This window comes from Lichenostomus cassidix, chromosome 20 (assembly GCF_008360975.1).
Source record: "Lichenostomus cassidix isolate B80296 chromosome 20, HeHo_3.0, whole genome shotgun sequence".
NCBI classification, from domain to species: domain Eukaryota; kingdom Metazoa; phylum Chordata; class Aves; order Passeriformes; family Meliphagidae; genus Lichenostomus; species Lichenostomus cassidix.
Genome location: NC_139500.1, coordinates 11385891 through 11411114, shown reverse-complemented (window position 1 = coordinate 11411114; position 25224 = coordinate 11385891). Strand labels below are relative to the sequence as shown.

General features: G+C 41.9%; 1 protein-coding gene across 1 annotated transcript in view; it reads left to right on the top strand.

Annotated features, from left to right (window-relative positions):
• PTPRT (protein tyrosine phosphatase receptor type T) overlaps positions 1-25224 on the top strand; it is a 416079-nt gene that overhangs the window by 1171 nt on the left and 389684 nt on the right. The window lies entirely within an intron of this gene.

The following is a 25224-nucleotide window of genomic DNA, read 5'->3' as shown; positions in this document are numbered from 1 at the left end:
TTATGGAGCTGGCTCTCTCCTCCTGTGCTATTTTGTAGGTAATCCAAAGATACATTAGTCTTGTTTTTCTCTTAGATCTTGCAATATATTAATTTTCTCACTGCAGTTTGTGCTCATGCTAAAAAAGAAACAGTTACAGCGTTCTCCTCTCTTGACTTAGGAAAAAAAGTATTTTAAAGCTATCTGTATATTTAAGACGAGTAACATTTCCATGTGTGTAATGTTGCTTAGCACAGGGATAAATCTCAGTGCGTGTGACTTAGGCACGTCGGAGGCACGAAACTAAGTTGAGTTCATCTCAAACAGAAGATGATTTTCATCAGGCAAGACCGAGAGCTCCAATGCCTCTGTCTCGCTGCTTTCAAGCAGCAACAGTGGCGTGTTGGAGATGCTGAGCACCGAGCTCACTTTCCCCCCAGCCCTGGGGTGCAGCCTGGGCAGGGCTGGACCGACCATCGGTGGAGGAGATGTTGTCACCAACCCGGCTGGCTTTGACACCGCCAGGATCGTGTTTACATTGCTAGGCAACTGCACCAAGCACAGATTTATTAGAGAGGCTGGGAAATCTAACCTAGTTAAATAGCTGCTTCCTTGAGTAAGCAATATGTGGAGCTATTTATTTTTCCCCCTTTTTCTCTCCCTTCCAACTGTTTTCGTGTTCTTGACACTTGTCATATCAATTGAGATTAGATCCGGGGCTTTGGATGAATCATTTAGCCAGATGCTTGGAAAGAAGAGTGCAACGTGAAAATAGCAAAGTTTTAAGGGGGCAGAAGACACTTTGTATTTGAGGGAGATAATGTGATATGAGCTAAACACGTGAAAATGTAATATTTTAAATTATTTTTAGGAAAGGCATGAAATATTTTCGTTATCACTTCAGTGATTGGGAGGATTTTAATCATTAGTGTCCCTTTCTCCCTCCTGTTTTTGTGCTTCCTACCACTCAAAGTAAGAGGCACTGATTTTAATAACTAATGTTTTCTGAGCTGCTTGTAGTGCTGAAGTTAGAAGAAAGTGTTCTCCTCTTACACTTCACACCAAATATTTAGTTTATCTATCTGGACTGTGCCCATATAGATGATTTTTTTTGATAAAAAGCAAAGCTTTTCAGGTGCACTTTGTCCCTGAAAATTGAGGGAAGTTTGGAGCGACTCCAGCTAATGCCATCGGTGTCTTTCCCCATCCTCCATCAGGTGGTGCTCTCTCCATAACTTTTAGGATGCAAATACCTCTCGTCTCGGATTATTTTTCAAAGCCTACTGCGTTTATACAGCAGCCTTTTGTTAAACATCCCGAAAAATCACTGTGCAAGTTGTCGGCTGGGTTGTTTTTAATTTATTTTCTCAAGCGACCGTCGGACTAGGACATAGGAAAGACACAAGATGAAATGTATTCAGCTCCTACCCGATTTGCACAGCTGCTGCTGCTGCTTTGTGTTATCCACACCGTAAAATCAGGAATACTACAAAGAGGCAGCAGAGTGCTCATGGCTTCTCCCTGGAATACCTCGTTTCGTAGGGAGCTGGCTAACACTCATTTCTTTATGTAATTTCTGTATCACTCTATTTATAACTTCTTCCCAGCAATTACTTCCACTTCCCTGCAGTCTCTGTATTTATTTGTAATTCAACATATGCTTTTCTAGGTTCTAAACTTTTTGGCGGCTCTGGGGTCAGCTACTGTTTGTAATGCTTTATTTTTCCACCCAAGTAGCACCAGGTAATTCTAGTAGCTCCCGGCCCTCTCAGGATTTTGGAACCGAAGGAGCATTACTTACAGGGAAGTTTTTCTCCCACCAAAACGTGTGGATTATTCTTGCAGTTGCTGCACACTTTACCACTGTCTGTTTTGTGAGGATTTTTAACACAACAGAGAGATAAATTGAGAGATTAAAGTAATTTGCAGCTGTGAAAAAGCACTCGGTGGGGGGAAAGTAGGACAGTGGGCTTACATGGGGGCTGTTGACCTGAACACCAGATTATTTGATGTTTTTTTTTCTTCTGATATCGGTGTTTGCTTTAATTCTCCCCCCATCCTGCTCCCTGTTTTGCTGGCAGAGCTCCTGAACGCTTGGATGTGTAGCTGGCTGCTTCCAAAGGCTGCTGCTACATCCTAAAGTTATGGCAGCTGAGAGTTCATTACACAGGGTTTGTCCAGGGAGGAGAAGATGAAAAGGGAGCAAACTGCAAGGAAATTTGGGGGGAAGCTTTAATGTGGTAGGAGTTCATTTGCTCAGGTTCTGCTGTCAGTAAATTGGCAATGAAAAACGGGGCTTTCTCAGTGAGCTGCTCTGTGTGGCAATTGTTAACAATGCAGCCATTTAACTCAATAATCACTTTTCTCTCCCTCTGGGGAGCTGTTAGCACCACAATCCCACTTTATTTTTATCCCCGGCTGGCTCGATTTGTTTTCTAATACATAAACAATTAATAGTGAGAAGGTGATGTTGTGAAAGTGTCTCTGCCGACAGCGGCAACGAAAGGTCACTGTGTGTATAAAGGCGTTTGTGAATCTCCGAGGGATAATCCTTCTCTTTTACAAACGCAGAGCCCTTTTTAACCATCCACCCTCCTGCGAGTCCCTGAGCTCTGCTTTTCTTGTTTAATTGTACTTTTAAAGTCTGTTATGCTCGGAGTGCAGGCCCACGTGCTCTAGTTTTCATTAATGTTATGGGAATGATTTGGGGCACTTACTGTAGAATATTAAAGTATATTTTTTTTAGAAGGCACCATCATCTGTTGCCATGGAAACCCGAATAGTAGTCAGGATGTAGGTCTGAGGCTTTGAACCTCAAAAGCCATGGACAAGGGTTGTTTCTTGTAGGAACAATTACTTTTGTGTATAAAATCCAGTTAAGTGGAGAGAAGAAAGGGAAATAAATTGATCTGTTCAGCATTGCACTGACAATCCTCTTGAATAACATTCAGCACAGAAGGATCAGTGTCTCTGATTCTCTCTCTGTGGGTATGGTGTGGTTTTTTTTTAAGCTCCTTATTTATCATAATAGTTGTTTTATGCCTCTGGTAATTTTCATTGTGATTTTATAAGTGAGGTGAACGCATGTGTATTGGCAGGTATTGTTCTTTGCCTGAATAGGAAGAGCTAAATATACAATGGAGAGGTGAGCATTGGAGCTTAAATGTTTTGGCAATGGGCAAATTGGAGACTGATTTAACGTGGCCCTAATTAAAAAAATTATACAAATAAAGCCAATTTCATCTGAAATCCAGCTGCCAAAGTCTCTGATTGATGTACACATGGGTTTGCTCACTGATGGGAGCTGTAATGCTTCCATTCTGCCACAGAAATCCTGCAGCCTGGTTAACATCCCCACAAACTCACAGTGTTTGGGTGACAAGCAGCAGGATGTGTGTCTTTGCATTGCTATATAAAACCCTCTGTCTTTTTAGAGAACACATTCCTTAATTTTTTTATGGAAACCGCTCCAGTCTGTTTCCTCAGCATTTTGTAATGCCCAGATTAAATATGTAACTAAGCCTCCAAAATATGCTTGTAGGTACATCCATAGATGAGAACTTTCCTCAGATCTATTTGAAATAGCAGCAGCATTCAGAGGTCACCTGCTGCTATGAACAAGCTGTAGTCCAGGTTTCCATCTGTGATGCAGGAAACCTTCTGTGCCTCAGTTCCACAGGGCTCCACTTCCCTGGAGAAGGGCTGGTGGGCTGATGGTTCTTGGCTCTGTGTTCATATCCTTGACAAGAAGATGGTATGTGGCTCTTAGGGTATTTCTTGAATGTTTTATGGAGCAGCATTACTTGGCTCATTTAAGCCAATGTATTTGGCTTAGAGTCACTTTTTTGGAATATACCGCTCACATTTCCTAGTTTTATTTTTTCTTTAGCTGGTGCTTTCCCTGTTTGTGCTGGATGGTGCTACTTGGATGTACCTTAGTTTAGGTGATATCTGGGTGGTGTTTGGTTTTTTTTTTTTGGTTTTTTTTGAGATTTTCTTACCTGCCTCTTAACCTACACTTTCCTGGCCTTGTGCTCTCTCTTACTTTTGAGTGCCATTCCAGCATTCCAGGCAAAGCCAGTGAAAAAGAACAGGCACATCGAGGTGGTGAATGTTGATGGCATCAGTAAGGACTTCTTACATCCTGATTCAGTCTTTCTGTGCACTTGTCAATTATACAACAAGAAATTTCTTCTAGGGTTCATTATTGTGAGCCCTAGAGATCATATATCTTCATGGTAAAGGAGACAATTACTGTGTCTCAATCAGACTATGCATCATTTAATCAGACCTGCTTGTTTTTTAATATCCAATAAATACATCCCATCTGTCACTGTGGTTCAGGGGTGTCAAACACTTTGTAAACTGGATGACAGGACATTGCATGTTCCAGAAGAAAATGCTGCTAAGTCAACTAAAGAAAACAAAGACCTCTGGGGAAAGAAGGCTGTTAGAGTGTTGTTTAATGCCCCAGTTAGAGATGATGTAATTCTGTGAAGTGAATCCACCTGGTAAAACAGGACAAGAAACCCCAGGAAGAAAGGACCTACTTAGGGCTTGGTCTCCTCTGATTTTCTTGTTTTCTTTTAACTAGGGCTTGTAAATCAATCCAAGGCCAGTTGCTTGATTTCTTTTCTCCAGCTGGATCCCCCTGGGACTGCAGGCTTGGGAATTCAAGCTGGCTTGGTGAAGTCTGCTGCCGTTTGAAGTGGTGCAGCTCATGTAGCTGAAGAATGATTGAGCTGCTTATGAATTTGGGGAGGATGGGACCTGGCTCTTGTTCCTTGATATTTTTGAGTTCATGTCTCAGGAAGGCTGTGGGGTTTGACAGCTGCTGATGTTGTGTGGGCACAGATCAGTGCTGCAGCCTGAGCAACCTCCAGTTAGGCAAAGCTCTTTGTTCAGCCATGCTGCTCCGTCTGGGCTGGAAGTGCTCGAAGGGTCCCATATCTCGTGTTGTGTTAGCTGAAACAGCTTCAGATCTGGCTGTACAGAGGAAACTGAGTTTATCACATTTTTTCCCACATCCATCCCTGTCAATCTCAGCTTCGTTCCTGGGAGTGACTGTGTTGGATCACTGGGAAGCAGCTCCTGGCTGTGAACTCAGCTGTAGAGTGAAGGAGGGCTGCTCTGCTCTTCTCTGCTGTGCTGTAAAGAACAACAAAATCAAGAGTGTTACAACTTAAGCCAGAGTTTATCTATTTTTATGTTGAGGATCAATCCTTCCCTCTTTGAATCTGAAGAAAGTATGAGCAGAAGTAGAGCTTCATGCTGTGCTGGGGATATTATTGGAATGTTGTGCTTTTGACTTCAGCATTGCTGAATTTGTTGCTTTTACTGGAATTACCTTAATGTGAACATGTGAGACCCTTCATTCCCCTAGTACTGATTCAAAGGTCAGCCCTCAATAGCAGAGGGGAGAAGGAAAAAATCCTAAATAGGCAAACACATCAATTTTTTGAAGTGGGCTTTCAGGATGTTTTTTTTTTTTAATGGAAAAGTGTGGAGTTGGAGATGGTAACGGTGCCATGTGGTTTTGTTTACTTAAGAAGATAATGCTGATTTGTAGGTGTGTAGCTTAGTGAAAAGCATGCGTGGTTGTGACCAACTAGCAGAAGTAGAGCATAAAGCAGGGGAGGAAGGAGGGAATTAAAGCAATCTGCCTGCTCTATAGATGGGCCTTCTTTCTTTAGAAATATTTACTGGAATTGCAGCAGCATTTGCTGGATAAGCAGAAGAGCACTTCTGTCAGCAAGATGGGAAGCTGCTGAGCTTGATGGTTCATTTCTCCAGAAAAGGGATTTGCTGTCAACATGTACCCATTTAGGTGCAGGCAACCCAAATCTCATTCTGCATTTCTAGGTGGGAATTCAGTGCTCTAATGGAAACAGTTGTTGCTGAAACTGTAATGTGTTTCTACCACAGTCAGTCATTTCTCTGGGAAATATTTCATGGGTTTTGATGTTTCTGCAGAGGTGTGTGGCTGAGAGGGTAGATTTAAAAAACCCAAACAAGGAAGCCAAGAGGCTGTGTCTATGTAACTCCACACTTCACTGCTTTGGGTTGATATCAAGAACTTTTACTGACTTTTACTGACTCATAAGAACATGCTTTGCTCTTATGAAAAGCAGCAAGATAAATGTTAATGAGCTGTTTCTGGTGTTTTCCATGTGTGTCCAGCTGTTCACAAGAGGTGTATCTATCTGAAAGTCTGTTCTGTACTTTCTCTGGCCTTTAGTTTGGGTGTTTTTGTCAAGTGGCTGAGCAGAAGTGCTCATTACCTTCTCATTCTGGACTGGAGAGGCAATTGCCAGTTGGTAATGCTACCAACTCATCTCTCCTAATGAGCCTCTTTAATAGAAAAGTCCCTTTTTCCTCTTAATTGTTTATTAAACCTGAAGGGATTGCTTTGTTGTGCAGTAACTTTGGAACACTTGAAGAGCCAACTGCTAAATGCTTTAGAGGCACAAATTACTGGAGGGGTTTGATACCCTGGAGAACATTTTCTTTGCGGTTGTGTAAGAGAGAAACAGAAACAGCAGCAGAAACATGAGCAATTCCACAGTCAAACAAGAAGGATGACAGGATCCTGGTGTTTTTTGGGTGGGGATTAGTGATGGAGAACGTGATGGGAAGAAGAATATGATAAATTTATAGCAGTAGGGAGAGGGAGCAAGTATGAATAGAAATAGGAAAGGTAAGGGGACTTGACCAGAAGGGAAACAGTGAGGCAGCAGACATAAACTAAAGCTCCAAAGTGGAGTGCTGTTGGATGCTGTCAGGCTGGGAGGGTGGCTGGTGTGATACAATCTCCCTTTCTTTAAATTACATGTCCACCAGAGTCATTGTGAGATAGCTCATGGCTGCAAATTTTGATCCTTAGGCTGAAACCTGGGATACAGTGCTCAGTTCTTGTCTTTAATTTCACAGTGATTGAACATCTCCCTTTACAAACCAAACTGATAGGGATATTTTGAATTTACCAGCAGCCCATTTTAAGTTTGCTTAGAAAAGCATTTATTTATCTGTTTTATTTGCCAGTTGCTGATATTTTAAGAGCCTTAAACACTCCAGCAGCAGCTCTCCCTGTTATTCCTCCGGCTCAGCTGGTATTTCAGAGCTCTGCTCGTGTGTTCACACAATAGTTGCACACTGTTTATTTCAGTAATGGAAAAGAATCAGCAGGTGAAAGGAAAAGGCTGACAGATTTACACTCTGAAGAGCACTGCTGTGCCAGGGTAGCTGATCAGGATACCCTGGGTACCTCAGAGCATCACTGGGGCTGGCAGCCCACATGTGCCTCAGTTGGTGCAGCAGCCAAACCTCATTAACCACCCAGAAACCACCCAGTCCATCACTGTCGCTGTTGAGCCACTAGCAGAGAAAAGACCCGAGTTCTCAGTGTGACAAGAAAGAAGAAATTTATTATTTTGATTTCAATATATATAGACTTTTCAGAGGTCACCCAGATTGGTCAGTCAGAAACCTCCCCCTAGGCCTGATTGGCCAGGCCTGAACTGTCCAAATCTCGAGACACTGTTTTCATAACATCCAAACTTTATCTTTGTTTATAAAACACAGAAGAATGTTCTCACAGGGAAGACCTGTGCTAGCCACACATCCCCATCTAACACCATCACTGCTCATCTCTGCTCCTTCCCCTCAAAAAATCCCTTTTGGTATTTTCCCTGGCGAGGCAGACTGTGTGTGTTGCAGTGTCAGCCCTGCCGGCACAGGGCACAACCATCTGAGGAATTTGACTTTCAGATCCGTGGTTTGCAGCTCTCTGTGCTCTGAGTTTTTGCCAGCACTGACTCATTGCCTCTGGGGCACTGCAAGGTGGAGCTCTGCAAGGTGGCCTGAGGTCTCTGCTGGCCAGGCAGCTAAAGAGACACTTATTGCAGATATTCCTGTGAACAAACACGTGCTTTTAGGATGCTGCATCCACTATTTCATTTTTGGAGGTGGGAATTTATTGGTTTATGTAAATTAAATCTGGGCCCATTTGAAAAGCTTCCACAAATACCATCTGAAAAATCCTTTTGCTGTTCTAAACCAAACACTTCCCTGCAGTTCTTGAGGTTCAGATATTCCAGCATGAATCAGGGAAAATAAATCTGTGATCTAGTAAAAAATAATACTTTGTTTTTTAAAATCTTTTACAAAGGAATTTTTGCTGTGCAAATGTTGGTCAAAACATTGCTCCAGCTTCCAGAATAAATTTTTTATTGGCTATAGGGTTTCCTACACAAACAGTAAATATTTTTATGATTAAAACCTGGGAGATGGTGTATGTACTAACAGCTATCAGCACGTGGTAGGAATAAGCAGAGAAGTGGAAAGCTTGGAAATAAACACAGTGTCTCTGTTGGCACAGGGATAACCCTGGAGACTGCCAAGGCCAGAGCCTGCAAAAAATAAGAAAGTATAATTAATTGTCCTTAAATGAACTCACCAAGCAAAAACAACCCTTTTAAAGCAAACACTTAACTTTGCACCTTTTATTATAAAGCTTTATCACGTTCTGTAGTGTGTTTATTAATATTTCTGTGAACATTTAGTGTAAAAAAATTAACATAGTATAGCTGCACTGGACATGTGTTTTACCTTTGCACTTTAATTTTCTAGTATTAATACAAAATTATTTCTGAAAACGTTGGGAAGTAATATTTTGGAATGTTATTTGGTGGATTTTGAAGGTTACTTGGCCGTTGTCTGTATTGGGTCACTCCTGGGTTTTGTTGTGGGATTTTTATTTTTTTTGTTTGTTTGTTTAGGGTTTTTAAGGAGGCTTTTCTTCCATACTGATGATTCTTCCATACTATTAGCATACTGCCAACAGAATGCTTGATAAATGAGTGCTTCAATGAAAGAAATATTAAATTTCCTTGTGTCCTTTAGTGTAATTCCCAGTGGTTGCTGACTTCTAGGTGATTTGCAGGTATTGAAAGCCTGAAACAACAGCAGCATTATCAATACATAACCCCAAATTTGTATCATCCTCCTTGCCAAGTGTAATTCATGCTAAAATTGCTGGAGAGAATACAGGAGAGGGTTTGGATTATCCTGTTTGGATTATCCAGTTTGGATTACCCATGGAGTTCTTCCTCATACAGGGGATGGCAGAAGGATCACTCGCCAGATTCAGACTTCAGATGCAATTTCCATTAAAGTTGAGAAAATTTGGAAATAATTCCTTGGTTTAGTTTTGGGTTAGTGATGGTAAACTTTCAAATTTTCACTTCTTTTAAAAAATGAGATTTTTGAGAGGACTGACTGATGATTGATGACATATTTGCATCAAACTGAACATGGATTTGAAAAGCAAGTCCACTGAGGGCAGAATATGCTACCTGCTGTGTTTGTGTTTTAAAAAAATACATGTCAGGATGTTTTTTTCTGCCTGGAATATTCCTCCTGAACATCATATTTCCAAGAGTGACAAATTAATGTATTGAGAGCACCCACAAGTGACAGCAATTCATCCCCCTTTGAACAAAGATTTACAGTATCTAAACACATTTAATTTCTGGGTCTGCAACTGAGAATGGAGCAGGGAAGGACAGAGTACCTGAGAGGGAAGGAAGGGGAAGAAGGGAGAAGTATTTAATGTACACTGAAAGGACTAGAATGAGATAAAAACCAGAAAATAATTACTTGGGCATTAAGAAAATCTTACTGCAGATCCATGAGGCTGTGGAATTGTGTCCCAGAGGAAATGGTGGAAACTCTGCTGTCTGAGTCACTTTAATTTAGTCAGGACAAAATAATTGGCTATCTTTTGTAGAGAAGGGAAAAAGTGTTGAAGTCTATAAGAAAACAAATTGAATGATAATCCACTGCAGGCTTTTTTCCTCTAAATTTCTAACTTTCTTATAATGCTGTTGAAGAGGGAAAAGAGGAGGAGGTATAGTGAGAAAAAAAAAAAGATGATGCTGTATTTAGTGTAAGTGTAATTGCTAACACATACTAACGTTTCTCTGCTGTTTTTTAATTAATCTGTTTATCTGTGAAATATCAACAGCATCATGGTGAAGGCAGGATTGCATTGTGTGCCCCTCCACATCCCTCTCACTGCCCTCACCTCCAAATCTGTATTCAGTTTTTATCTCATCTGGGGGCAAATAGGGAGTGTGGGATTAAAAAGCCCAACCGAGCACACCATAAACAAACAAAAAACCCAGAAAAAACCTCAGACAAAACCCCCAAGCAAACAGCAAACCAGCCCAAACAAAACAACAAAACCCAATTAGAAGTGCAATCCACGATCTGTAGGTGCTGAAGAAGCACATAATGTACCAGTCAGAGAGAGGGGGAGTGTTAAGCATGTGATGCTTTATTTCTGTATCCAAATTCATGAGAGCTGTGGGTGAGTTGTGGCAGAGCTGTGGCACAGGAACATCAGCTCTTACGCTGGGGGGGCTGAGCTGAGACCCCAAAAGGGCTGCAGGTGTCACATCTGCAGTGAAATCAGGGCTGCTGTGTTTGCTGGGTGGATGCAGAACCCTGGAAATCCCTGAGCTGCAAATGGGAAATGTGATGTTAATATGGGTTTATCTTTCATCTCCCTTGGAGTGCCCAGGAGGACAGGGCTGAGCACAGAGCTGGGTGCTGAGTGGGTCTGAATGCTGGTGGTGGCCCAGGAATTCTATAGCTGTGGAGAAACCTGAGAGGAAATTAAGAATTCTCTCTGTGCAGCTCAGTTTGCATAGTGTGCAGTAAATAATGCATGGGCCCACGGAGCTAAGAGTAAGAATAAAACAAAATATTGAGTGGCTGCTCCTCCAGTCAGGGCCATCCATCTTTTGCATGAACAACAAAAGGTCCTGTGCCAGAAGTGTGTGATCAGGTGATTTTTGTTTTTCAAAATCAAACCTGCAAGAAGATTGGCACAGGGTTTTGTGGATTACTTTCTATTAATGCAACTAATATCTCTGAGAAAGTTTAATTTTTTTATTGATGTTAATATTCCTCTTTTCTTAGACTTCCCTTGTGGTAAGGAAGACCATCACCTGAGCTGGTCAGGGATTTGTGGGTTTCTCTTTTTGGTCCCATGAATGTCCTGTGGGGGTTTTGCTGCTGCTTTGCAGTCAGGAGCTGCTCTGTGTGCAACTCTGCAATACTCTCATCTTTTTGTCATCACCCCAGAACTGATGAAGCAGGAATATGAACTGAAGTTTGGGGTATTTGGGCAGATTAAAGTGCTTTTCCAGTCTAAACAGTTCTGTGTTGTGAAAGAAGCTCATGACAAGCCACAGAAATTTAAGGGAAATGTGTTGGAATTAATAGATTTGCTTTTTTGCTGTCACGGATTCAGATTCCACTGACATCTAATTCATGCAGGAAGGCAAAGCTGTCATTTCTTAGGCTCTGTCTGTGTCAGGATGGTGACTTAGTTAATTGTTCAGAACTTGAAATTTCTTCTTTTGTGGGAAAACTCAGGACAAAACAGAAGCCTGGAAACATAACCTGTAGTTCATGGGGAGTAGATGTCCATAGAGCACCTATGGTGATCATGGAGTGCTGCCAGGAATTGTGGTTTAGACTTGCAAGGAGGCAGCTGGATTGCAGTGAACTGGGATTTATAGTTTTATGGTTGTTTATTTAAAATTGTGTTTGCTACAAGGTACACTCATAGCTGAATCAAAGTCAGCATCATGTACTCAATTAAGGTCACTCTGTGCTTTGCTCACCTTGACTGGAGTAGTAGAAAGCTGGGTGGGGAAACCAGTGCTGTTGTAATTAAATTGAATCATTTGAATGCCATTAAAGAAAAAAGGAGGAGAGAAAATACTGTTATGTATCAGTCAGCTTGAGGGAATTAATGTCTTCTGAAAATCAGCTTCAATCCTATTTTTTTTGCTATTGTTCTCAGTGCTTGTATTACTGTAGTGTTAAAGAGAACAAATTATAATGAGCTTCATCAGATTTTTGTTTTTTTTTTTTCCTCATGCCCTCAGGCTTCCAATTCATGTTGCTTTCTGTGCTCTCTCCTTTTGCAAGCCATTTAGTGGCCATTCATTCCTGCTGTGTTCCTGCAATGCCCATCTACGTTGAGTGATATTCTAGGAATTTACAGTGGCACAGCAGCAGGTGTTGGTCTGTGTGCTCTTTGTCTGTGCCCTGTAAGTCTGCAGATCAGTTCCTTTGCTGAGGCTGTCAGGGTGACTGGAGTTGTTTAGGAAACCTCTAAATTTTCCACTGTAACAACTCTGTGGAGAGCAGTGAAATGGTAAAAAAAATCAGTGGTAAAAATGTTAGCAGATTTTTCTTAGTCTTTGGACATGAAAGTTTGTTTTTCATAGGTGTTTGCTGGAGGCAGACAGAAGAGTGGTGGTTCATGCCCTGCTGGTGGTAAAAGGAGGGAATCCCTCCTGAAGATCATCTTTTGGGGTTCCAGCAGCTCGTGGGCTTTGTGTTCCCAGGGCTGCTCCTTGGGCTCCAGGATTAATTAATTAATTAATCCCAACCAGCCACGAGTGCATCACCTCAGGCCTGCTGGAGAATTCTTTTGAGAATGCACACCAGGGATCTTGAGATCTCTACAATACCCAGCAGGAGCAAGGCAGGGATTGTCCCACTGTGCTGGGTGCTGGTGAGAGCTCACCTTGAACCCTGGGGACAGTGCTGGGTGTCTCATGGCAAAGCTGAAGAGTGTCCAGGCAAGGGAACGGAGCTGGAGAACCAGGAGAGGCTGAGGGAGCTGGGAAAGGAGCTCAGCCTGGAGCAAAGGAGGCTCAGGAGGACCTTGTGGCTCTGCACAGCTCCTGACAGGAGGGGACAGCTGGGGGTCAGGCTGTGCTCCAGGGAACAGGGACAGGAGGAGAGGGAACAGCCTCAAGGTGTGCCAGAGGGAGTTTGGATTCAGGATTAAGTAAAATTCCTTCATGGAAAAGGCTGTCAAACACTGGTACAGCTGCCCAGGGCAGTGGTGGATCCACTGTCTCTGGAGGGACTTTAAAAAGTGTGTGGATGTGGCACTTGGGGACAAGGTTTAGAGGTGGCTGTGTCAGTGCTGGGTTAACAGTCTGACTCAATGACTTCTGAGGTATTTCCCAGCCTAAACAATTCCATGATTCAACGGGGTGGGAGAAGCTCGGGGCAAGTTGCAAAAATTTGGTAGAAGCATGGCAAGATTAAGAAATTTGCTTTTTTTCTCTCATGGAGTGAGATACTACTAGCATCTAACTCAGGTAGGAAGATGAGGCTGCCACTTCTTAGCCTGTCTGTCAGAATGGGATCTTAGTTAATTGTTCAGAAATAGATGGAATTTTTCTTTTATGGGAACTCAGTCCAAAACAGAAGTCTGGAGACTTAAACTGCAGTTTCCTGGCAGGATGTGTCCACAGGACACAGTAATGAAATAGTGCACAGTAATGCAAGCAGGAATTGCATCTCCAAGCTAAATATTTATGTATGAATTGACCTTGGCTCTTTCTGCTCCCTTCATTGCCCTTTTAATATTTTAAAAAGGAAGTAAATACCAATGAAAAATCATTTGTTGTATTGAATGCTGTTCCCCTGGATAGCTCTCATCAGATGGTAACTTTGATTCCAAAGATATTAGGGAGGAGGAAAATGTTTATGTTGCTGTTTTACAGCAAGGCAAATTGAGTACAAGAACATTATCTGTAATATATGTATAATTGCACAAGGAAGTGATTTAAAGAAAATGTATTTAAAGATGAACATGAATCAAGGTCTTCCCCTCCCCCAGCCCCTTATGATACTTCACTGGTAATTAATTCCTTCAGACTTAAGGATATTGCAGCTCTGTCTGCTCCTGGTTCTGCAGGAAAATTAAAGTACTCTGACTCTCCACACTTGTATTTCTCACAGGTGAGAATGAAATTTTGCCCTTTCTGGCTAACTTCAGCTTTCCTTGCTGCCAGAGCAGCCCACTGAATGCTGTACTGAAATCATGCACGTGGTGAGACAAGTGTGCTCCCTGCCCAGCACTTTTCCCACCACAGGTAGCTCTCAAGTGTGGGATGATCCAGCAGGGAGCAGGGGAATCTTTGGCTCTGTGCTTAAATCAGGGATTTGGAGGCTCAGATTCCCTGTTCCAAACTTTATCCCCATCTTGTTTTATAACCTCGGGCAAGTTAATTTTTCCATGTCTCACTTAAGTCTATTGTAAGTAGCATCTGTGCTTCTTTTTTGTTTCTCAGGAGTTTGAGGGAGTTTAATGAGCACTTTTGAAATACTTGAAGATCTCCTGATGAAAGGTGATATAAGGGCAGTGTGTTTTCAGCTTGGTTCTTACTTGTCAATGGCATCAAATGAAACTTCTCTAGTTTGTTTAGATCTTGGCTGTCATCCATGAACGTGTGCTGAACAGCATCAGTGGAGCTACTTCTTTTGCACCTTCCAAAAATCTTGTGAGCACTAAGTGATGGCAGTTCTTTCTTGCAGGAAGAGATCATAGAATCATGGAACTGTTTGGGTTGGAAGGGACCTTGAGGACCTTGTTCCACCCCTACCATTCCAGGGACACCTTCCACTGTCCCAGGCTGCTCCAAGCCCTGTCCAACCTGGCCTTGGACACTCTCAGGGATCCAGGGGCAGCCACAGCTTCTCTGGGCAATCTCCCTTTTTTCCTTCCCATGAAAATGGGTAAGATTCTCATGGACCTTCCCAGCCTCTCCCTGTGTGTCAGGTGCTCTAATCCCTTCATTATTGCCTTTTGCTGGGTTTGCAGCAGGACATCCATGTCTGCCATGTAATACTTGTGTCTCCATGTCTGTTTTAATTCTCTCTGCACAGATCAGCCCTAATTCAGAACCTCTTTGTACTGTCACATTTTTCTCTGTGTCTAATTTTACACATATATGTATATTTTAGGATTTATTTGGAGATAGCTGATGCCCAGGGCAGGGTTTCCCAGGTGATTCTTACCTGATTAAATTTCAGTCTGTGCTTCATCAAATATTTGGCTTCGCTGAATAAATTGGTGTATTATGTTCATCCTGATTTACTGTCTCAGTGCTGTCCACTCTGTACAGAAAGCTAATAATCAGTGTGTTAGTATCTGTTATATTTTCATTTAAGGGAAAACATAATAATTCTTTTTTGAGACAACATACAAGAGGAGAGTTGTGGGGTTTTTTTGATTTTGTGGAACACTGAGTTGTCTAGAATATTTTTTGCTAGAAGCTGAGGCTTTTTTCTTCTTCTTTTAAGGCCTCTTGAACAATTTATTTGGTTCTTCTGAAGAGCTGAAAATGCTTCTAGTACTTGACCTTGTTAAAGTCTGGAGGTATCCCTGCTGTCCTGGTGGCTTTGATACCAAGGCTAAACTTAGCTTAGAGTGTGTTTTGAATTTTGTAAATTGAAAAAAAACCCCAAAAAAACCCCCAAGCTAATTTTTCCTCCTGTGGTGTGTGGAATGGGTTGGGGCTGTTTGTAGTTTAACTCCCTAAACACATTTATAGGGAGTGGTGCTACCAAGTGTAGTGCTGCATATTTGGCACCTCCAAAACTCCTTTCTCTGCCAGCACTCTCTTTTAAGCTTGTTTTTGCATTTGTTCACATCTTAATATAGCAGAGCAGTCTTTGTAGGAAAAAGAGGAGGGTTTTTCCATTGATGGAGCTAAACTGGAGAGCTCAGTGGCAGCAGATTGCTGCTGTGTGTTGTGGATCAGGGCTGTCTGCCCAAACCATGCTGGGTACTCTGGGCTGGATGATTTGCTCCATGTGTGGCACCACTGGCACCTCTGGTTCCCACCAGACTGCTTGGACCAATCATGTGAAATTTAATGATTTTTGAAATATTACTCTGCCTGCAGTAATCTGTGAACTGCAAGCACTGCAAGTTTGATAGTATTTGCAATGTGTGCATTCAACAGGGTGAGAGAGAATTCCTTGGCTCTGAGCTGCCCCTGCTTCAGTGAGGTAAGAGGTGGCATTTCTCTGGGCTGTACACATCTGTGAGCTCATGGAGTTGATATCTTGCCTGAGTCTGAAGGATCTCCTGGTTTAGGATGGTTTTTTGGGCTGAGCTGATGGCTGAGGTTGTTCAGGCTCCTTCGAAAGGCTTTGGTGAAGAAATCCCAAGGGAACAGCCATAGCCAGGGTCAGCCTCAGTGGTGTCTAGCTGGGCTCAGGCAATGTGCAAATAGATGTAAAAATGGGACATTTACATCTTCTTTTCAGAGGGAATAGGAAGACAAGAAGAAAATATCAGTTTTCAGTGTATTCTTGCAGCATTGCTTACTTTTTTTAACTGAAGATTTCAATTGTTATATTCCAGGATGTAGGAATTGAAATGGAGTATTTTACTGATGAATAAAATCTGAATTGATACTCCAACACTTGTTGAGGAGCTGTCTTCAGCAGAAAGCAGGGGAAAACCCTTTGCTGCAATTCAGAACAGAACATTACTTTGGAATGAACAATTAAAATCTATCGATTTTTAACTTGGAGATATTAAAGTAAGGAAGTTTAGTGTCAGCTGCTGAATTGCTTTCTCTTAGCAATTCCCTGTTTTGTCATACAGATAAAGCTTTGCATGTAGAGCTGACTGCTTTTTCCTTTCCCCTGGCACCTTCCTCCAGATCTTTCCACATCTGTGCTGAGCTGTGGATAAGCAAAAGCTGAAAATTGTCAGAATTACCAAGGGGTGTGGAAATATTTCTGAATTGGGCAGTAAGAGAGAAGTGCTTTTGTGAAAGCTCTGCTGGCTTTGGGAAGCAGGTGGACTCAAAAGGAGTTTCTGTCAGGTTTCCCTGCTCCACCTGCATCCCATCCCTGCCCTGTGAATTTTGCACTGCAAGGAAAAATATTAAGTTGTGAATTTTCTTCCAGATGAGAGGTTGAGTTAAATGATGCTCTTGGGGTTTTTTCTTTGAGTTAAAGGATATCAATCTGCACAAAATCTCTCCACACAAGCTGGGATCCTGAGCAAAGCTGGGAATAACCTCCCTGCTCCCACAAAGCCACGTGGCAAATATTTTATTTTATATTATCATTCAAGAAACTTACATGAACAAATTTTGGGTCTTTGGGGTTGATTTTATTTCCCCTTCTCCATTTTTTTTTTAGTCTTTAAAACTTAATTTAGTTGCCTGTAATCCAGTCTGCTCTGCACTCTTGTATTTGATTCTAAATGCTGCAGATTTTTGTCTTTTTTTTTTTGTGACCCTAAAGGTCCAAGAGTGTGTATTTATATTCACTTATCCACATATTCTAATAGAGAAGAGGGGGCAGAGGTTGATGGGGGGTCTTCAAGAGTGTTCTATTAATTCTAACAAAGCTGGAAAGTTGATTAGCAATCCCATAAGTAAATGCTGTGATTTTGGCTTTAATTTCTCTGCTGTTAATGATTAAAAGTGAATGACAGTGTTTTAAAAAAGAGCAGTTGGTGGGAAGACTGTAATTTGCATATATGGGCCAAAATAATTTCAGGTATGGTAATTTCCAGTATAGCTAGAAGGATGCTTAAGAAAAGGCTTGGGGAGGAGATGAATTTTTAGATTTGGAAAAAAGAAAAAACCTGGTTTTCTGGTGTATCTGACTTTCACTGATGGTGCTCACAGATAAAAGATGAGCAGCTGAATTTTGGCTGTACCTTCAGCTGTATGGAGGAGATGCTGAGGCATCCTTTGAATTTGTGTGAATGTTTGTGCATTAACAGCTGAGCTGCTGTGCTCAAGGATCTGCTTCCAAGCCCATATGTAAAATAATCCTAGTCACCTGTTGGAGCTGCTCACAGCCATCCCCTCCTGCCAGCCCTGCAGGACCAGAGGAGTCCCAGCGTTTTTAAGCCATCTTTCATCTCACGGTGCTCTGTGAGCCTGGGATCTGTTTGCAGACCTGTGACAGGATTATTAACCACATTTCAGCTGACAGATGGAGGAGGTGAAGGGGTTTAAGTTCAAGTCCCAGCAGGGCCAGGGACCTTGCTCCGTTCTGATTGCAGATCCTCACACTGCGTCAATATTTGGTGGTTCTGCTTCTCATCTGTTGGAATATTGCCCTTCTCAGGAAAGCAAACATTTGCTCTTTGCTCCTTTCAATATTGGGCTGTGAGAGAAAGGTGGTGATTACTGCTTCATACCGAGGGTCTAAAAGGCATCCAAGTGCTGCTGGTTTGTTTTTCTTAAATGCCAACTTGTTTTTCTGCTTGGATTGCTGAAAATAACGTGGTGTGTGTGTAACTGTTCTGTAACATGTGCAGATGGAGGCCCTGACTAACTGTGAGGTTTGGGGAGTATCTTGGCCCTGAACTAGGAGGATTAATCACATGGAGGAAGTTATTCCTGGAGTTTCACTTTTGCCAAATGTAAAGCTTCTCTGGCACACACAATATCATATTTGGGCTGATGTCCAGAAATAAAAAATGGTCAATAACGATTGCCAGTTGCTCTGGCAAGGAACCAATTATCCCATTCTGTTTCCATCCCTCTGTGCACATGTCAATAAATAATCACTCACCCGTGATCCCAATCAACTCTCTCTGATTAAACATATGTGTACTGAAAGCTTTGAAACTCTAAGTGGGAGCAAATATCAAAATGCCTTTACTCATTTGGATTTCTTTCCATCTGTTAAAATACCTATTGAGGCCTTAAACTGTTTGATTACACTTGAAGCTGACAATGGAAAATCAGTTACAAATAGCATGGGCTGATCCATATTGACACTGAAATACCCATGCACTGTATGAACTGTGTAATAGCACTGGGAAAGTGTCTCAGTACTGAATAATGGGATGCTGTGCTTCAATAATGGGATTTGTGTCCATTTTAGAGCTGCTCAACTTTGAAAGTTGTACAAAGTGACTTTGCAGTTGTCCTTGTTTGCGAGCAGATTTATAACAAGCTGTTCTGCATGCCAATTATGCGTGCTTGAGACTTTCAGATAAAGCCAAGATTAAAAGAATTATTTTATAAACAGTCTATAGATATAGTAATGAATGTTGATTGAGATATTTTTGAGGCTGGAGTGGTTTTAGTGGTGTTGGTGTGGACTGCCAGCATTGCCTGTGGATTCCCCAGCCCGTGATGATGCTCCAAAACAATGCTGCCTTTGTCACTTTGGTCCATATCCAGCATCAGGTTGGCTCCTGGGCTCTGGAAAAGGAAGAAATACCAGTTTTGTTTGGAAGTCACGCAGCCACAGAATCTATCTTCCCATGTGCAAGCTCTGTACTGCAGGAAAACACAGGGAAAAGTGTGGTGACACCTGTTTGGGTGTTCCTAAGGAGCCCCTGGTCCTTGTTCACCACTGCTCTACACGTTAGGACATCAAACATTGTGCCACACAGCTTTAGTTTGGATGACAAGATTTCCTTGGAGTGCTGGAGAGCAGATGTGCCTTTAGTTGAGGAGTGAACATGTGGATGTTGGGAGAGCTGCTGGAGCACGAGGCTCAGGCTCTGTAGGCTGAGGCTGCAGTTTGCCAGGAGCACAGTTTAATGTTAAATGTGAATGCAGGGCTGCAGATGGCATCCTCGGGTTTCAGGCATATGAATTCAAGCTGCTGCTGAGCTGGGTTTGAATTATCTTCCACCGTGGAAAAGCTGAAGCTGCACGAATTGGATCTTGGGTTTGTCTTTGTTCAGAGGAGAACAGGTTGCTCGTTTAATGACTGACAGCGTTTTGCACTGAGAAAACCCCAAGTTCTCACCAAGTTCCAGGTGCAAGGTGCCTGGGCTGTGACAGATTTTTCTTGTCTCATTGCTTTGTTTACCTGAGTCCAGCCATGTTGTGCTTCATGCATCAGCAATCGCTTAATTTGTAATGATCTTGCACTTCCCTGAACTTTCTGTGCTCAACCAAACAAAATTTGTCTCTTTTTTAAAAAAGAAAGTTCTGCTTTCTGTTGATTCTCTCAGGGAAAAAAGAAAAGAGGCTATAAATAGGAGTACTCTACCTATTTGCATTTAGCTCTTTCTGTTGAATGTGTTGTTTTGTTTTTCAGTCCTTGCTGCAAATTGTTGCTGGGCAGCATTAGCAGCTGTTCCTCCTGGCATATGCTTTTTAGTACAGTATGGCACCATCAATTTAGTAAATCTTTTATTGGGATGAATAAAAGTGCTAAATATGAAAGTTATGATATTTTCATTTAACGCTGTCTTGAATTTAGTAAAACTCCTTCCTGTGCTGTACCAAAACTGAGCTGTTGATTATTTTACTGTCTTTTCTGGTGCTTATACAATCAAGGTAAATCCATATAAATCATTTAAGATTGTGTAAGGTAGAGATTTCTGCGGTTTAAAAATGGGAAGGGGGGAGAAGATGAGGCTCTTATGGCAGACTTTCTAGACTAAACCTCTTGGATCTACATTGTGCTGCTATTCAGAGATCATTTCCTACAACATAGAGCTGTGTTTAGACCCTGGTCTCAGTATTGAGGTAGCTCAGCTCTTAAGATCAGCCTCCTTGACTTCAGTCAGAGTGAGCTTGAATAAGTAAGTTCTATGCAAAGTGAGTAATATTTATCAAATGGGTTATTCAAAGATTTACTTTTTCTATGTATGGTGCTTCCTTTTCAGGGCTTTGCTATTTTCTCCCTCTTTCAATTCATCTGGTGCTCCTGCCTGTGGTGGAATTTGGTGTTGTTTAGGAATAACCTGAATAATCTGGCTGTTTCCAGAAGCTCTCTGCAGACTGGTCCAATCAATCCATTTGACCTGTTGATCCCATATATTCTGTATGGCACAGCCAGGTCAGGACATACTTGTTCCCTCCTCTGATGTTGTGAACATCAGAACAGCAACCTAAAGCTTTCCCTGAGCTGCCAGAGCTGTGGCAGGGAGCTGGATCCCCCTGGGAACTCTGCTCCCAGCACCTCTGAGCAGCCAAGGCACCACTGAGTTCCACCAAGGAAGGAAAAATACATTTAAATGATATATTCTTGTAAATAATAATAATACATTTCCAATGCCTGAAGTCTGAGAACTGGTGTTCAAGTTGGACTTCATCACAGGGCAGAGTTGTTTCCCCTCTGGTACAAGGGATGTGTAAGGGAACAAATGTCAGGTGATTACTGTTAATTCCTTAATACACCAAGAACCTATTTAGTTACTGCTGTCTTGTTTCTATAGTAAAAACATTCCACAGAACAATTTGAGGGAAAAATAATTTGTAGAAATAATTTTCTTTTATTGGAAGAAGCTAGAAGGGGGAATTGGATTTGCGGTTTTGTTGTTTAACTCCCTGAAAATAGTTTAGGAGTTCAACAGGAGTTATTAAGGTTAATTAAAAGGTTATTAAGGTTAAGCAAGATGTGTAAATGGTTCCTAAACCCCCCTCTGAGCCTCATAAAAGCATAAAACATTTTCATGTGTTGTCATTTGGCCCTGAATTCGGCAGAGCAGCCACTCTTTGAGCTGCTGTGTTTGGGATTGAGTTCACTGGCCATCCTGTGAGACTGGACAAATTGCTGCAGTTGACAAGATGTCCCCAGTCTGAATAGGCAAATGCCACAGTAAAAGTGATTTGTGTGTGAGAGAATGTGTGTGTCCAGAGGGTAATGTGCAAAATAGTGGAGAAGTTGAACTTTTATTACTTTGGGGCAAGTTGGTGGCAGATGTCACTGCACTGAGCCTGGAGAATTGCACCATGTGGATGTGCTCTGTGCCAAAGGAAACTTAATGGGGCCTGGGATGACATGATCAATGGAAAAAGAAATATGAACAGATCAATAACTTCAGATAGCTCTTCTAATTTGGAGAGAGGCACAGCATTGATTTGTAAAAGAAGAGTATGGATGCAGCAGTTCTAACACGCCGTGTGTACATGTATTAGATAATAAAATCCTGTGCAATGCCCTCAGCCCCAGTCAAAGGCAGAGAGTAAATCATCAGAGAGTCATGGGTGTTCCCTCTGAAGCACGAGGCTGTGGAGCATGGAAATGACCACAGTGCCTGGGAGAGAGGGAAAACAGCACGCACTGAGGATGTTCATCAGTCAGGAAGATGAACAGTGCTTGCTCCACGTTGGGTAGCTGTCCTGCATGATGCCATGAAGGAATTAAAGTGTCCAGAGGATCACACAATGCAAAAAGCAGCATTTGCTGTTGTGTACATTTCCAAATCTCTCTCATGCAAATTCAGACAGCTGTTTTGGGGAGCTATTTCATATACCAAATCAGGAAAATTCAGTTATTTCTCTCCTGATGGATCTGGCTTCTTGCCAGCGTAGGTATGCAAAGAGAAGTGCTGACTTTAACTGGGACTTGTTGATGTGCCAGAGTTTTTAAATTTATTTTGTTCTTACACTTGATTCTGTTTATGGCTAAAGTGCTGTGCCATTTCCTAGCCTCATAGCCTTCCTAGTTTCCTAAATGGGTCTCTGATTTTAGGAACAGATGCTGCCCATGGATCCTGTTAGGAGTTTATGAAGGGGGAAACCTGACAAGGTTGCAGAAATAGGTTTGATCCACATAGCAGAGCTGAGGTGACCAGCAACAAATTCCTCATCTGGATGAGAAAAAGATGTCATTGTACAAAAATAACTGTTAGAAAAATCATATTAATAAAATAAATACAGTCTTCTTTTTTTATGGCACTTCAATTTCCCTTCCACACTATTTTTACCACTGACTTTTACTGTTGCTGTGTTTGTCAGATGAGTCTGTCAGCTCCAACATGTGATAAGTGATACTGCTTCATGTTTGGGTGCATGTTAAGCTAAAATAGAGTTTTTGTGTGATAAAAGGTGAGTTATGAACTGCTTTTATAAATCCAAACACCTCTGGACACCTGATGGAAATTGGGTATCTGAGGCCCATGTGACACAGAAGTGCTCAGAATTTAATATTGCAGCTCTTCTGGCAGTTCTCATTTCAGGTAGGCAGTGGCAATTAATTATTAAGAGCCATACATGAAGTTGTGGTCTTTAATAATATTAAAGTTTCTTTCATTTGTGGTTTTTGAAAGTGGGATGTTATCTTCCCAAGTGCTCAACGTGTTCCTCACTTACCTTGGGGAAAATTGATAATATTGGTGAGAATGAAAAGCTGCAGTTTTCTTGCTGTTCAATGCCTCTGCTGCAGTGGTGGAGGGAATATAACTGTCCTTCAAAGGGCAGGTTCTGCAAAATTCTCTATTTTCTGTCAGAAAAGCTGCAAGGGGAGTGAGTGACTGTGGGTGTGATTGCTATACAGGTGTGTGTTCTGTCTGGGTACTGGGGGGGAAAACCCTTCAGATATTGAAATGATATGGACATAAAGCTGTTTTGTCCAACCATGTAGGTCCAGCCCCTGCTTAGGCTCAAAGGTCACACACTGTCAGTGCTGTTGTTAGGTTGTAAATCAATATAAATGAAAAAGCTCAGCCCCACGTGGGGCTGCTGAGCTGTGCTCCTTTGTGCAGACAGGGATGATTTCCTGACCCTCTGCCAAGGTGGTAAACACTCTGCTCCTGCAGTCTTTGTAAAACAAACACCTCTGTGACACCCCTGGGAGATTTCCCTGAGCTGAGCTCTGCTCCAGGAGTTGCAACCCTCTGTGCCTGTGTTGGGATTGGGAAAGCCTAAAACAAAATAATCCTTCCAGAACAACTTCTAAATAAGCAGCTTTAGTTATTCAGCCTTCTTCCCGTGGATCTAAATGATGTGTTGTCAGAGATAATGTTGGAGAGAGATGTTTTGGAGTATTATAAAAATGTTATCGAATTAAAATGCGAGCACGATCCAGCCCAAGCCATTCTATAAATATCTTATTATGAAAGGCTCAGAGATGTTTCTCTTAGCAAATTTAAAATAATCATTAGAATCCTTCAGCAGATTGCTGTTAATTGGATTGAGAATTAAACAGCTTTGTATGAGTGCAAAGTTAATTAATAGCTCATTACTTTTTAATAAGGCAAATTCATTTGGAAATAAAAGAGATGCCATGGAGTTTACTGCAGATTTGAGATGAGATTGGGAATATCAGCCATTCTTCATGGGAGAAAAGATTTATAATTAAGTTGCCAAGGTTGGCTGGTGGTGAGGGAGATGGAAAGGAGCAGAATTGATTTTTGACTCCTCTGAGAGATGGAGGGTTTGAGGTCTCTTGGGGTACCCTGAGCTGTGGTGGAGCACTGGGCATAGCCTGCTGACCTTCCACTTGGGGGGAGAAATGGAGGAATGGAGCAATAATGTGGAGGAATCATGGGGATCCAAGATGCCCCAGGGTGTTGTGGAGTTGAGTCAAATATCTGGAAAAATAATTCTATTCAAAAGTGCCTCCTACGCCACAAAATGTTAGTGGATTTTTTTCCTTTCCTTGACAAGTATTTACCTCTTGCAGTCTCTTCACCAGACCCAGCTCTTGACTTTCCCTCTTGCTCCCTCCTTTCTCATCCCCCCCATCCTCTGCCTGCTTTTCCCTGCAGACTGACTCTTGCTCCCATCTCTTCTGTGTCCATTAAACTCTCCCCAGACCTCTCACGACTCAGATGTGCTGTTTATCTTCATATATTGGGGGATTAAGGAGCTGCACCTCAATCTTTAGTCTTTCCCTCCTTTTTTTGTGTGCCTTGTCAAGTGCACTGAGTGAACGTTTTGTGCCAATGGTCCCAAAGGAGGACTGGAAAATGGAAATTGCTGAATATTGAAGAGAGGGGATGTCTCCACCACGAAGGTAATGTGGGAATGATCTCTGCCCTGCAGCAGCTGGGGAGCTGAGCAGTGCCACCTCATGCCAAGGGAAATGCCCTGGGGAAGTTTGAAGTAATTTCATCAACACTTCCCCTTTCTGGTATTTAGGAAGTTTTTAATGGAAGGGATTTTGTTAAAATATCAATGGCTCTTATCTTAGTCAACATGGATTTGTGGGTGAATTGCATTAGTTTCATTCTTTATTAATTGATTTCTATATCAGCTGTACAGTTATTTCACCTGGGGTTGATGCCAGGCTGACAACTCTGTAACTGCTCAGGTAATTTAATTTGTCCTTTAAAAATATAAAAAACCCTCCACTGCAAATAAAAAAACCTCCACTGCACATCTCCTTTAGGCTAAGTCATAGTATTTGTTTTTACTCAATACACAGAAGTGAATAACATAACTTCTTTATTTCTATTCCTCTGCAAACACACCACAGATTTTGGAACTTCATGTGTTCTAGAGTTGTGTTTCTGCCCCATTTTCCCATTTGCTGGGGCAGCAGGGATCTTGCCATTCAGTGGATTAATTTAAAATCTCACTTTTCTGGATGCATAAATCCAGAAATCTGTTTTCTGTCACTTTCCTCTTTATTTTCTTGTTTAGCTGCAGTTAGGAAAGTGACTTCCAGTCATGTTGAAATAAGATA